The sequence below is a fragment of the Marmota flaviventris genome, chromosome 5, assembly GCF_047511675.1.
Source record: "Marmota flaviventris isolate mMarFla1 chromosome 5, mMarFla1.hap1, whole genome shotgun sequence".
Taxonomy (NCBI): Eukaryota; Metazoa; Chordata; class Mammalia; order Rodentia; family Sciuridae; genus Marmota; species Marmota flaviventris.
In genome coordinates, this window is record NC_092502.1 from 4,839,715 (window position 1) to 4,851,826 (window position 12,112).

Here is a 12,112-nt window from a genome sequence, read left to right on the forward strand (position 1 = left end):
TTTATTCCAATCTGTCAGTCTATGTCTTTTAATTGATGAGTTTAGGCCATTCACATTCAGGTTATTATTGAAATATAAATTGTATTCCTGGACATTTTGATTTATTTTTGGTTTTTACCTTGACTTGGTTTCTCCTTTGATTGGCCTTTCCTTTAGTGTAGTTCCTCCCTTTGCTCACTGTTCATTGTTGTTTTAATCTCCTCCTGGGATATTTTGCCAAGAACACTCTCTAGTTCAGGCTTTCTCCCTACAAGTTCTTTTAACTTATTTATCATGAAAGGTTTTCATTTTGTCATCAAATCTGAAGCTTAATTTTGCTAGATGTAACACTCTTTGTTGGCATCCATTTTCATTAAGAGCTTGCTATATATTGCTCCAGAATCTCCTGGCTTTGAGAGTCTGGATTGACAAATCTGTAGAGATTCAAATTTGTCTCCCCTTATATGTATTTGGATTCCTCTCTCTTGTGACCTTTATGATTCTATCCTTAATATGTATGCTAGGAATTTTCATTATAATGTGTTTTGGTGTAAATATGTTGTTATTTTGTACATTTGGTGTCCAGTAAGCTTCTGGTATTTGATTTTCCAATTTATTCTTCATATCTGGGAATTTTTTTGATATTATTTAACTAAAGAGATTGAATACTTCTTTGATTTAAATTTCTGTGCCTTCCTCTATCCCAATAAATCTTAGATTTGGTCTTTTGATGATATCCCATAATTCTTGGAAGTTCTATTAATGATTTCTTAGAATCTTTACTGTGTGCTCAACTTATTTTCAAAATTGTATATTTTGTCTTCATTATAACTGATGTTCTGTCTGTTGGTGATACTTTCTATTGAGTTGTTTATTTGTTTTATTGTTTACTTCATTTCAAGGATTTCTGTTTTTTTTTTTTTTTTCAGAATCTCTATCTCCTTCTTGAAGTAATATTTTGCTACCTGTATTTGCTCTCTTATCTCTTTGATGGAGTGATCAATTTTTTCCTATATTTGCTCTCTTATATCATTCTTTAATTCACAGATCATTTTAATTATGTTCATTCTGAACTCCTTCTATGACATTTCATCAATTGTGCTGTTGTTTCTATTATTGCAATATCTTGGTTTCTTTGGGGCAACTTCTTCCCTTCTTTTTTCATGTTGTCTCTCTATTTTCCTTTCTCATAATGTGGATCTGACGTATTGCAGTTTCTACCCTATAATCTTGTAGTGTCCCTGAAGATTACCTCTCCCTCACCTTGGTGTTGAGCTTGTGTTCCAAGATGGATACTACTGCAGGTAAAGGTGGTGGTGGCAGTAGTGGAGGTAACTCAGTATAGCAATAGGGATGTCCCAAGATGGATTCATCCACTTTCAGAGATGGAGATAAAATGGGGGGCCATACAATGGCTTTGGGCTGCCTGTTCTGAGATACAGCACTTGGCCTGCTGTGCTTCAGGAGGCAGCTGCCTCCAATCTCTGTCTGTTGTCCAAAGGTGGAGGTTACAACTTGGGGAGGGCTATAGCAATGGCTGCAGTGTTCCAAGATGGAGGCAGGCTGGGGGAGCAATGCATTGGTAAATGAGAAGCCCCAGCATGGTCCTCTGCTCTGTGCAGAGGCAGTCCTGGGCCTGGGCTCTCAAACATGTCAGCAGGGATGGTACTGTGCCTGATTGGGTCTGGGCTCCCCTGTGAGTGGCCGGGATGGTCCTTAGCCTGGGCATGGGCTCTGGCATGGGTCAGCAGGTTGGCAGAAGTAATGGGCTTGGGCTTCTGAGTGGCAGAGATAGTTCTATGTAAGGATTCTGAAGTCTCTGATTGCTTCATCATTTTGGCATGCTTGGTGGTAGGAAGTTACTGTGCAGAGGCACAGAATGTCTCGCTGCTAGGAACACTTCTGTGCAAATCACAGAATGCCTGCCTGCTGTTGCAATTTGCCCAGCATGAGGAGGCTCTGTATTAGAGCCTTATCAGCTTTGACCTTGATCTCAGGTCCACAGCTCTTTGGAATAAAGAAAGTCACTTGTTAGACAACCACAAAATTTCACCAAGCTCCTCTGCACCTGAACCTGTCCACATAACCGTAACTTTAAACATTTGACTTTCTTGAGAGCTTTACAGAGCTTCTAACATTGCACCTTGCAACTATAGTGTGTAACCAAGGAATAAGCTGCATAATATTGCTAACTCTATAACCAGCCTAATGACACAATGAACAATAATGTACTACTGATGCCAGGGACCTAATATAACTTATTGATTTAAATAAATCTGGCAGCTTGGACATTCGGTCATTCTGCCTCTGTACCTTGCTTCTGTCTACTTTTGATTTTGTATAGTTCTAGGCCTGGGGCTGGGCTCTGGCTTGTGTCTGCAGGTCTGTCAATCATTTCTTTCATATGTGGAAGCTAGTGCAAATTAAATAAATGAAGATGGTGGAGGATCAAATATAAAATGTAGGGAAGATCATTGGAGTAGAAGGAGACCAGAGGGAGATTGGAAAGGGGAGGATACAGAATGCATTTCATAAAACCATGTTACATGCATATGTAAACACACCACGTGGAATTTCATCTTTATGCATATGAAGAAAGTACCAGTAAAAAACAAGAAAGTAAAAGAGCCAAAGGAAATCGGTAGAGCAGAGGAGGAGAGGTAGGGAGGGGAAGGAATGGGAACTGAAACCAAATTTCTTGCATGTGTAATTTTGTCAAAATGAAACCAACTGCTATGTATAATTAAAATTCTCTAAATAATAATAATAATAATCCCAAATTGCTGAGGGCCTGGCCAAGCTGCCCAGGATGACTTACTTTCCTGTCTGGCTTTGGTACACACAGGGGGACTACTCCATGCACTTCTCAAACCCAACCACATGGTGGCAGTAGAAAACCACCAGCACCATCCAATTCAGAGCCATTCCTCTGGTGACCCATCCACAGACCAGGTAAGTTCTGTTCTCTCTTTCCTCTTACCTTGGGTAAGGAGTGAGTTCCAGCATGTCATCTAACATCTCCTTTTTTGCACTGGTATACCTGTGTGGTATACTATGTACCTTTGCACTTAATGGGGTGGAAGTTGGTGTGGTTTCCCTGCTGTAAATACACTCACCATTGGGCAGCTGTGCCTGTTGGTGATGATCCAGAATTAGACTTTTTGAAAGAATCCAGCAACCATCTAAAGATAGCAGATGTGTGCTCACACTGCTGGCAATAGTCTTAGTGGTGGTCTCAACTTGTACTACCAGCTATATAGCACTCAGCTTTTCTAAGACCCCTGAACCATGTCTTTGCCCCCCTCCATAGCTGTGACCCTGATCCTAATGGAATAGCTCATTTATTACCTTATCACTGCCATGGTCTCTACCCAAACCCACTGGGGTACCTAGAAGCATCCAATTTATAAGATACTTCTTGGACTGATTAATGTGTCCATGGCTCACAATTGCTTTATATCTGTGTGCATTTGGGAATAAGCCTCAATGTGTTCAGGCTCCCAGGCCCACCTCTGCTCTCAGAGTGTGGAACTGGGAGATGCCAGGACCTTACCATAGGGAGGTCTGCAACTGTGTGGGTGTAGTCCTGGAGGGGAGGGAAAGTTTGGACTTCACCTACAGCAAAAACTGGCTCTGCTTTATCCTTAACCAATCAGTGTGGTTAGCAGAAAGCTCAGGTCCTTGCAATTCAGGTGTTGGTGACCTGTCCTATCTCTTGGGGATGTGCCACCAGCATTTAAACTGCTTTCTCTAGGTTAGAAGACTAAGATAGCCAGGCATGTAAGATCCAGTTGGATTCCTTGCCATGTCCCGTGGGGGGTGTGGTAGTTAGTGATGCCTTTCTTAAGGCCACACAGAATGAAGGTGGACAGTAGGCCCAACAGTAAGCACCCTTCAGACAGCTCTGCCTTTATGGAGATTGCTGCCCGGGCCTGAGGCAGCATGGGCCATTGGTCTCCTCTGCCCCTGCAAACCCGGCACTGGCCCATTTATTTCTCTGCCACTGCCACCATCACCACAGCCGGTTTGCATCCACGGGGATGGAAGCTGTGTCTCTATTGCCTCCCCTTCTGCCTACTGGCCCTCAGCTGACCAAATGCATAGAGCTTTTAAAGTTTTCTGCCAAATATTACTCTGCCTAAAATCTTCTTTTTCCCTTTTTCAACATATTTCTGTACTTATTAACATAATAGAATTTTGTTGCTTTCAATATCATTAGTCAATTTGAATCCTTTCATTTCATAAAACTCAAAGAAAGAATATTTTTCTGTGTAGCAGGGGAATTCTTTGAGTATATTTACATGCAGCTTTTTCTGTAGAATTGTCCTGCCATGCTTCATGTTATTTTTCCTTATTTGCCATTCTACCAGTATATTTAAGATCTCTTAAAAACTTTTGTAGTTTGTTACAAGGTGCTCAATATTCTATTGCCTAACTTATTTAATTATCACTTGTGATTTTTCTTATCATATGAATATTCAAAACTTTGAAATATGACACTCTGCCAAGGGTTAATAAGTTTTTCTCAAGCATGATATCAGAAAAGTAAGCTCTGGAACCCTCAGGTTTGTGTCCCTCATGCTAGAGATGCTGTGTCCCTGGTGGGAACTGTGTTCTGGCTTTTCTGGATCCAGATCCTGGGCTTGCAGGAAGGGCTCAGGACAAGCTGAACCTGGTACAGCTTAACTGAGACTCAGTTCACCAGAAAAAGTGTTCAGCCTTCCCTTAAAGTGACTGCTGAGGTCCCTTGGGGGCCAGAATATGTTATGGGGCTTTTAGGAAGATAATTATCTCTTAATCGAGGGAGGAAATAGCAAGCTCCCTGGACAATTATGTCATGAATAACTTTAACCCTTTCTATGCTTTGAAATGTGCTGGAACACACAGAAGCACAAGCACCAAATCTGACAGCTAGGGACCGTTACAGGGACACAGACATGGAACTGCCAGGAAGGGCCACCAGAGAAGCAGAATATCACAGCATCAGGGTTTCCCCTCGGTCACCCCTCCCTGTGGCAGCCAGTGCTGCAAAGCCTTCAGATGCGCCTTGTGCTACATGCAGAGAAGACCTGCAGGAAAGCTGGCCATCTGAGCAGAGCTGCTGGTCCTCTCCCAGCCTCTCCCACCCTCACTGCAGCCACCAGGCCACGCCCGCCAGGACCTGGGAGTCACAGCTCACTGTTTCTTCCACGAAGGCCCCATCTTGTCCCAAGATCTCATTCAGGATCCCACGCTGCATTTAGTTGTGGACTTTGATACCTTCAAAGATATTGAAGCATATTGATTGGTTATTTTGCCAAATGAATTTGATAATAATCATTTCCTGCATTATCATTATTGTGTTATGAGGTCAATGTTTTCCTCAATATTATAGGTTAGCTTTTACTATTGATTCACAATTATTTGTAAGAGGATGTAGGTTGTGCTTTTTAGAGTCTGGCTGTATATGAAGAGCAGGACTCTGATTTGTGCAGTGACAGGAAGCCATATTGGATCATATGTATGCTTACACACACACACACAGAAACAACAACAAAACCACACAATATCAAAACAACAGTTTAAAAACATTCAAAAAGACAAACAGCATGGACAAAAGTGAATTATAAACCCACAGTTGACACTACTGAAAATTCTATGTAAAGTACATCTTGTGACCATCCCCAGCAAAATATGGTAGTACATATTAGGCCACACAAGATCAATGCCCACAAAAAAATTACAAAGATTAAAATCATTTTGTAAAGCTAATATCTAGCCGCTTCCACCTAATGAACTGCCTCTGACTTGAACCCATTTGCCTTCATCACAAAACTTCATCACAAAACTGGATCCTAATGATCTCAGACAGCATCATCCACTGGATGCTTTCACTCAGCTGAGAACTAGACTAGCTGGACAAGATCCAAGGAGCTGATTGCCCCACTGGTGCTCAGCCAAGGAGCTACAGGGGACATGAGCAGGCAGAGGGCCATGGAAGGCCAGGCAGGCTCTAAGCACGTGCTTAGGCAGCAGATGGGGGAAAAAGTTAGTGGGGGAAAGTGTCCTGACGTCCACCACTCAGAGCCATGTCAGAAGGCTGCTTCTGGTTATGTCATTTACTGAAAGGGAACTTGAGAGACTCTTTGGAGTCTGGGTGACATTCTCCTTCTTGGCCTGTTCACTAAGAATTAAGGGGGTGAACTTCATGTTATTCATGTGAACTAACATTATGGTTTTACAGGAACAAATTTTATATTTTAGTAGAATTTTAAATGAAGGGAGTCATTATTCACTTTAGTGTGTGTTTGGAAATTAGTAGTAATGGCCTGTGTGATCAAGAGGTCCGAGAGGGTGCCTGTGCATGGAGGAGGAGGAAGGAGACCACACCAAGGGCCAGAGGGTACAAACAGTGCCAAAGCAGCAGCTGAAGACAGCACCAGCTATTCCCACACCACCCTCTCCAGCTTCCTCAACAGTACACTGCCCAGTTCTGACCACAGGGCTAGTGGACAGTGAGAAACAGGAGCAGAGGACAAGAGCAGCAGACGCATTCCAGGAGAAATCCTGGAAGCACGTCTGCGACTTCAGTGGTCAGCTCGCGGCACCATGAGCACCACTTCTGTGGTTGTTCCTCCTCCAGAAACACCTTTTATACAACTGCTTTGCCAAAGGATCTCCAGCTGGTTCCTCAAAGAAAATAGAATCCACCCATCCCACTTCAGGAAGCTTCTTCACCAGGTCTCTCAACCTTCTGTCCACATCCCAGGCCTCCTCAGGAGATGGCTCTGTTCTATTTTAGGGCGAAAGGGGAATATTGCAAAGCTTTGCACTCACCATGTTAGAAATAGTCATCTAACTTGCTTTGGTGTGGGAAGTGTGAGAAGGAACAGTATATGTAACATCTGGGAGGACACAGGGAGTCCTCAGGACTTTCCTGTCCAGCTGCATCTTCTCCTGTCAAGGGAGAGTGAGTACAAATGAATCTGAGCTAAGGAAGGAGAGAGCAGCTTGCAATGCCAAAACCTAAGGGACTTGGCAAATGTCCCAGAGACAAATGGGCACCCACCTTGGTCTCTATGGGCAAGACACAAATCTGCATAGTTGATTAGATACTGATTACGCCTGTGGCTGCATTAGCTATCCTCTTATATGTCCTGATTAACATTCCAATTCTACCACACAGGATCTCTGACAAGCAACAGTGACTTCAGCTCCTAGCACTGAGCATCTGTTCTGCAGACATTTTGCCATGAGCCTAAGTGGTCTGTTATTTAAACCAAAGGGAAGATGCACCCTTTCAGAGCTCATCTGCAGTGACCACCTCCTCCAGCGAAACCCCACTTGCCTACACTTAACTCCCAGTCAGTCCATTCACAGTAAGATGGACTGACAGAGTTATACCACCCATAGCCCAGTCATTTCCCTCCTGAATACCCCTGCATTGACACAGGAGCTTTGGGGATACCTCACATCCAAACCATGTTTTAAGAGCCACCTCAGATGCACCTCAGGTAGGGAGCCTGCCCCAAACCCTCCTTCCACCCAGGACTGGCATTCCCCCCGTGGTCATCCATGTGGTCTTGATTCTTCATCACACAACTCGATCCTAATGATCTCAGACAGCATCATCCACTGGATGCCTTCATGATTGGACCTTGAGAACGTTCCCCAAGGAATGTGGAGAAACAGCTGCACTGTCTCAATAAAGATTAGACACAATGATAAGAGCATGGTCACCTAGGTACTATGTCACACTGCCCCCAAGCAGAAAGTAGAAATTTGCTTTTTTATAAAGAGCCTGTTATTTAACTCTTTATTCATACATCATTTCAAATTCGCAGAAAATTAGCATGAAAAAAATAATACAACTAATTCCAATGAACTCTAAACCTAGACTAACCTCTGATTAACCATGCACCTGTTTTGTTCATATCTTCTCTCTCCACTAAACCAGAACACCTCACGACCATTTCCTCTAAATATCCACTATGTATTTTGTAATGATATGAATATTTTCCCCCAGAAGGAGAAAGTCCTTGTGAACTTAGGTATATAAGGTGGATCCAGGGGAGCTGCATGAGGACTCTGAATGCACAAGCAGGGGACAGAGGAGGCTCACCCCTGAGAGGAGCAAAGTGGTGCAGCACTGTGGAGTAGTAACCCAGGAGACAGCACCAGGAGATCTTCATCTGAGTGGAGAGGAGAAACCATGGAACTTAAATCCCCTACTTTACTGTTTCCTGAAAGACAGGTCCCACACTCAACATTTTCCTCAGAGCCCCAGTGATATCCTTGTTCCTGAAACTGTAGATTAAGGGGTTCAGCACAGGGGTGAGAATGACGTAAAACACAGAAACCGCCATGTCCTTCTGAGGGGTGTGGTAGGAGCTGGGGAGCATGTAGGTGTAGACGGCAGCACCATAGAAGAGTGTGACCACCATCATGTGTGAGGAGCAGGTGGCCAGGGCCTTCCTCCTGCCCTCTGCTGAGTTCATCCTGTGGATGTTGAGGAGGATGCAGGAATAGGAGCCTGAAATGACTGTCACAGGGATGAGGAGCATGAGGACACAGCACAGGTACATGAGTGTCTCATAGAGCGAGGTGTCTGAGCAGGAGAGCTTCATCACAGCAGGAACTTCACAGAAGAAGTGCTGGATCTCCCGGGATCTGCAGAATGGGAAGGTCATGGTGACAGGAGTCAGCATGAAGCCATCCACTGATCCCAGGAACCAGCAGCCAGATGCCAGGAGGAGACACACCCTGTGGTTCATGAGCATAGGGTAATGGAGAGGATGGCAGATGGCTATGCTTTAGTCATAGGCCATGGCACCTAAAAAGAAAAACTTAGAACCTGCGAGTGTCACACAGAGGAACATCTGCATCCCACATTCAGGGGCTGAGATGGTACTTACACCCAGCACCTGATCCAGGAGCACCTTGGTCACAGTGATGGAGAGGGACATCATTGAACTTCAGAGGTCACTGTCTGTCTATGCAAGAAAAACACCAGTTAAATGAGATGAGGTGGAGTTTTTAAATAGTGACAAAATAAGTTAGGAATATGGGTGGACAGAAAACACACCTGGCCTTTCTTAAGGAAATCAATAATGACTTCTTTCCCATTTTCTCTCAAAGACAGTAAACATTTCCAGCTCTCTGTTTCTGACAGATTGTTAAATTTGATGCACTATCTACAGGAAGGTTCTATCATCTCTCCTTAGAAAGACTAGCATGAGCTGTAACGCAGAGGTGTTCTTTTAAGAAATTAAAATTTTTTTTTTGAACCCTGGTAACAGTCCCTAAAACCAGCTGTGGCACTTCACTCTTGACAGCCTTTGCTGGGAAGGGCTGAAGCAGAGAACACAGTGCTCCTAATGCTGTAGCTCAGTGTCCAGCATGACTGAGACCCAGGGCAGAAGACAGGAGAGGTGCATAGAAGGGGGGAGGAATGGTAGGTGAGTGGGTGGGTACAAGGTAGAAGATATTTAGATGACACAGAGATGATAGGTGGATGAATAGACAGATTTCCTCTCCATCTTATCCTACTCTGCCAATAGATGAAGGGCAAGATCTATGGAGAATGAACAGGAATCACAATGGCTGCCCTATCTACCTCTGTGGACAAAGTGGAGCAAGACCAGAGTCCACCAGCCGGTGGGAGAAGTGGACAGCACTTGATGAGAGAATGGAGGGAGAGAGGAGGCCGTGAGGGGAGGGAGGCTCCTGGGGGAATCTCTGCCACTGTCCTGGAGCAACACATAGTGACCCCAAGACACCAGGGGATCAGGGAACATGGTCTGCTCCACAAACAGGGCCTGGCATGCTCTCTCTCATTCTTCTCTAGGCAGTTGCTGGAGTTTCATAGGAACAGCTGGTGCATGCTTCAGTAGGGAACTGGTAACAGTGCTGGTAGAGAAATACTCAGCCATCCCTAGAAACCAAAAGCATCCAGGGATCACTGTCTTCACCTTCCCCAGAGCCTCTGAGGTCCTCACATCTTGTTCGTCCTAGTACAGACTGACAATCCAGGGTCTCAGGCCTCTGCCTAACATCACACAAGTGACTCAAGCGAGGGTTTGTATCCTGCCCCTGGGTACAGAAGAGCACCTCACTGCTCAGTGTCCTTGCAAAACAGTGTCCTCCCTCTGTCATGGACAGCTCGGATCTGGTCCACTCACCATCTATGTGCTTAGAGAAACATGAACATGCTCAGGATACTTGCTTCCCAGCATTGCTGCAATCTCAGGAGTCACCTCCATGTGAAGCAAGGACAGCCCTTCTCTCTCTGCAAAGTTGCAGTCTCAGGACAACTAGTACAGCTTCCTACCACCATCTGAAGCATAAGAAGGAATATATAACATTATATGTCCATAAATAATTAGAAATAAAAACTCAAAATTTAAGATGTTACAGTAAATAAATGTATATGAAAGTTTTAAGATGAAATTTTATTTTATTTTTTTCTGAAAAACAGGTAATAGAGAAAGATGAGGAAATGCCGTGAGGACCTAACAGACCACCTAAACAGCAGGTCAGCAAGCCCAGCACAGCCATGGCCCTGAGCTCCAGGGCCACCTGCCTGGCTGAACTCACCTCAGAGGAGGCTGCGCCTCACCCAGATGGCCAGGGAGTGTGGCCTGGCTAAGTCACCAGGAAGAGGAGGGTGGCGTCACCCCTGTTTAGGATGCTCACAGGGGACTGGATGAGACATGTTTGTTCACACATCCTCTGGGGCCCGGAGGACACTGCAGTTAGAGCTAAGGAAGCAGCAGAGCTCTCTGGGGCACAGCTCTGGGTCATTCTCATCCTGTCCTGTCTCCCTCTTTGTTCAACTCCAGGCTTCACCAATGTTAACAGTCCTCTCCACTCTCACACCATCTACAACACCTGACCAGTGACATGTAGGAGGAGTTAGTCTGGATTGGTTTATCAAACATACCCTGTGTGTGTGTGTGTGTGCGTGTGTGTGTGTGTTGTGTAAGAAAAGCATCACCTCCTCAGTGTCCTGGAAGCCTGGAAGGAGTCCTCCTCACAGGTCCACCTCACTCTCTTACGTCCCTGCTTGTGCTCCTTGTTTCCTGTCATTCATTGGCCATCTAGGTCATTGTAATTTAGAATTTAATTTTAAAGTATTTGTTTTTATTTCAACTACTGATATGCAAATTATTGAGAAGTCTCAAAGCACAAACTGTTTCATTGAAAATTTAAATGTTTATTGTAATATATTTACCCAGATAAAAACATGCTTTAAATGTTAAGAGTGGAGGTGTAACTCAGGGATTATGGCTCCTGCTGAGCATGCCTGAAGCCCTGAGTTCAATAACTAGGTATGCAGTAAAATGAAATAAATCCTATCCTGCCTACAAACTACAAGTGTTTCAAACATCTGTTCAGTGTACACCTGTTGTGGCAGCTACAATGAAATAGAGGAAGACAGAAGCAAGCTCCTTCAACATCTGTTTTTTAACAGTTCCCTCTCAAAATTTGCAGTGAAATTCTTCTCAACTTTTTTTTTAATCTATGTCTGAAACAATGCTTATTATTTACCCTGCCATGGAGGTCTTGTGACAGCCTGGGTCCACACACACACACTGTTGGCCAGCCTGCCTCCTGAGCTGTACCTACCTGTGACCTGCAGGGCTTCAGCCTGTAGATGGCTTATCCTGCCTCCTTGCCCCCTGGTTTCCTGTAACTGTGGGATGCAGCCCTGGGGTCCCCTCGAGTGTGGGAGAAACTAAGAAGCTGGGACTTTTCTCCCTGCTGGAGATGGTCCGTTGCAGCTGAAGCACCTGGGCACAACAGGGACCCTGTTGGCTCCAGGCTCCAGCATCCAGAAGGCATTTTGTGTTCCAGCAGCACTGCAGGACGTGGGCACCTGGGTCGCTATGGCGTCCTGCCTGTGACTGGGCTACAGTCTCCACACTCAGTAGAGAGCGCACAGCAGATGCAGAGGGAGGAATGGGGTCCTTAGCTGACAGGCTCCCTTCTGCTCCACCAGCCTCACTTAGGTCATGGCCACTTTGCAGCCAACTCCTTGCATGAAGTCTCTTCAGCTTGAAATTTGTGGTGTTGCCTTTTATTAAAAATGATTTAATGTGGTTACTATGTATCAGGTGATTTAAACAGAAATACAGTCCCTTTCTAAAGGTGC

At 44.7% G+C, this 12,112-nt stretch overlaps 1 pseudogene; it reads right to left on the minus strand.

The window, feature by feature from the left end:
- Positions 1-152: 152 nt before the first annotated feature.
- Positions 153-8,927, minus strand: LOC139705844 (olfactory receptor 2T5-like; annotated as a pseudogene).
- Positions 8,928-12,112: the final 3,185 nt, after the last annotated feature.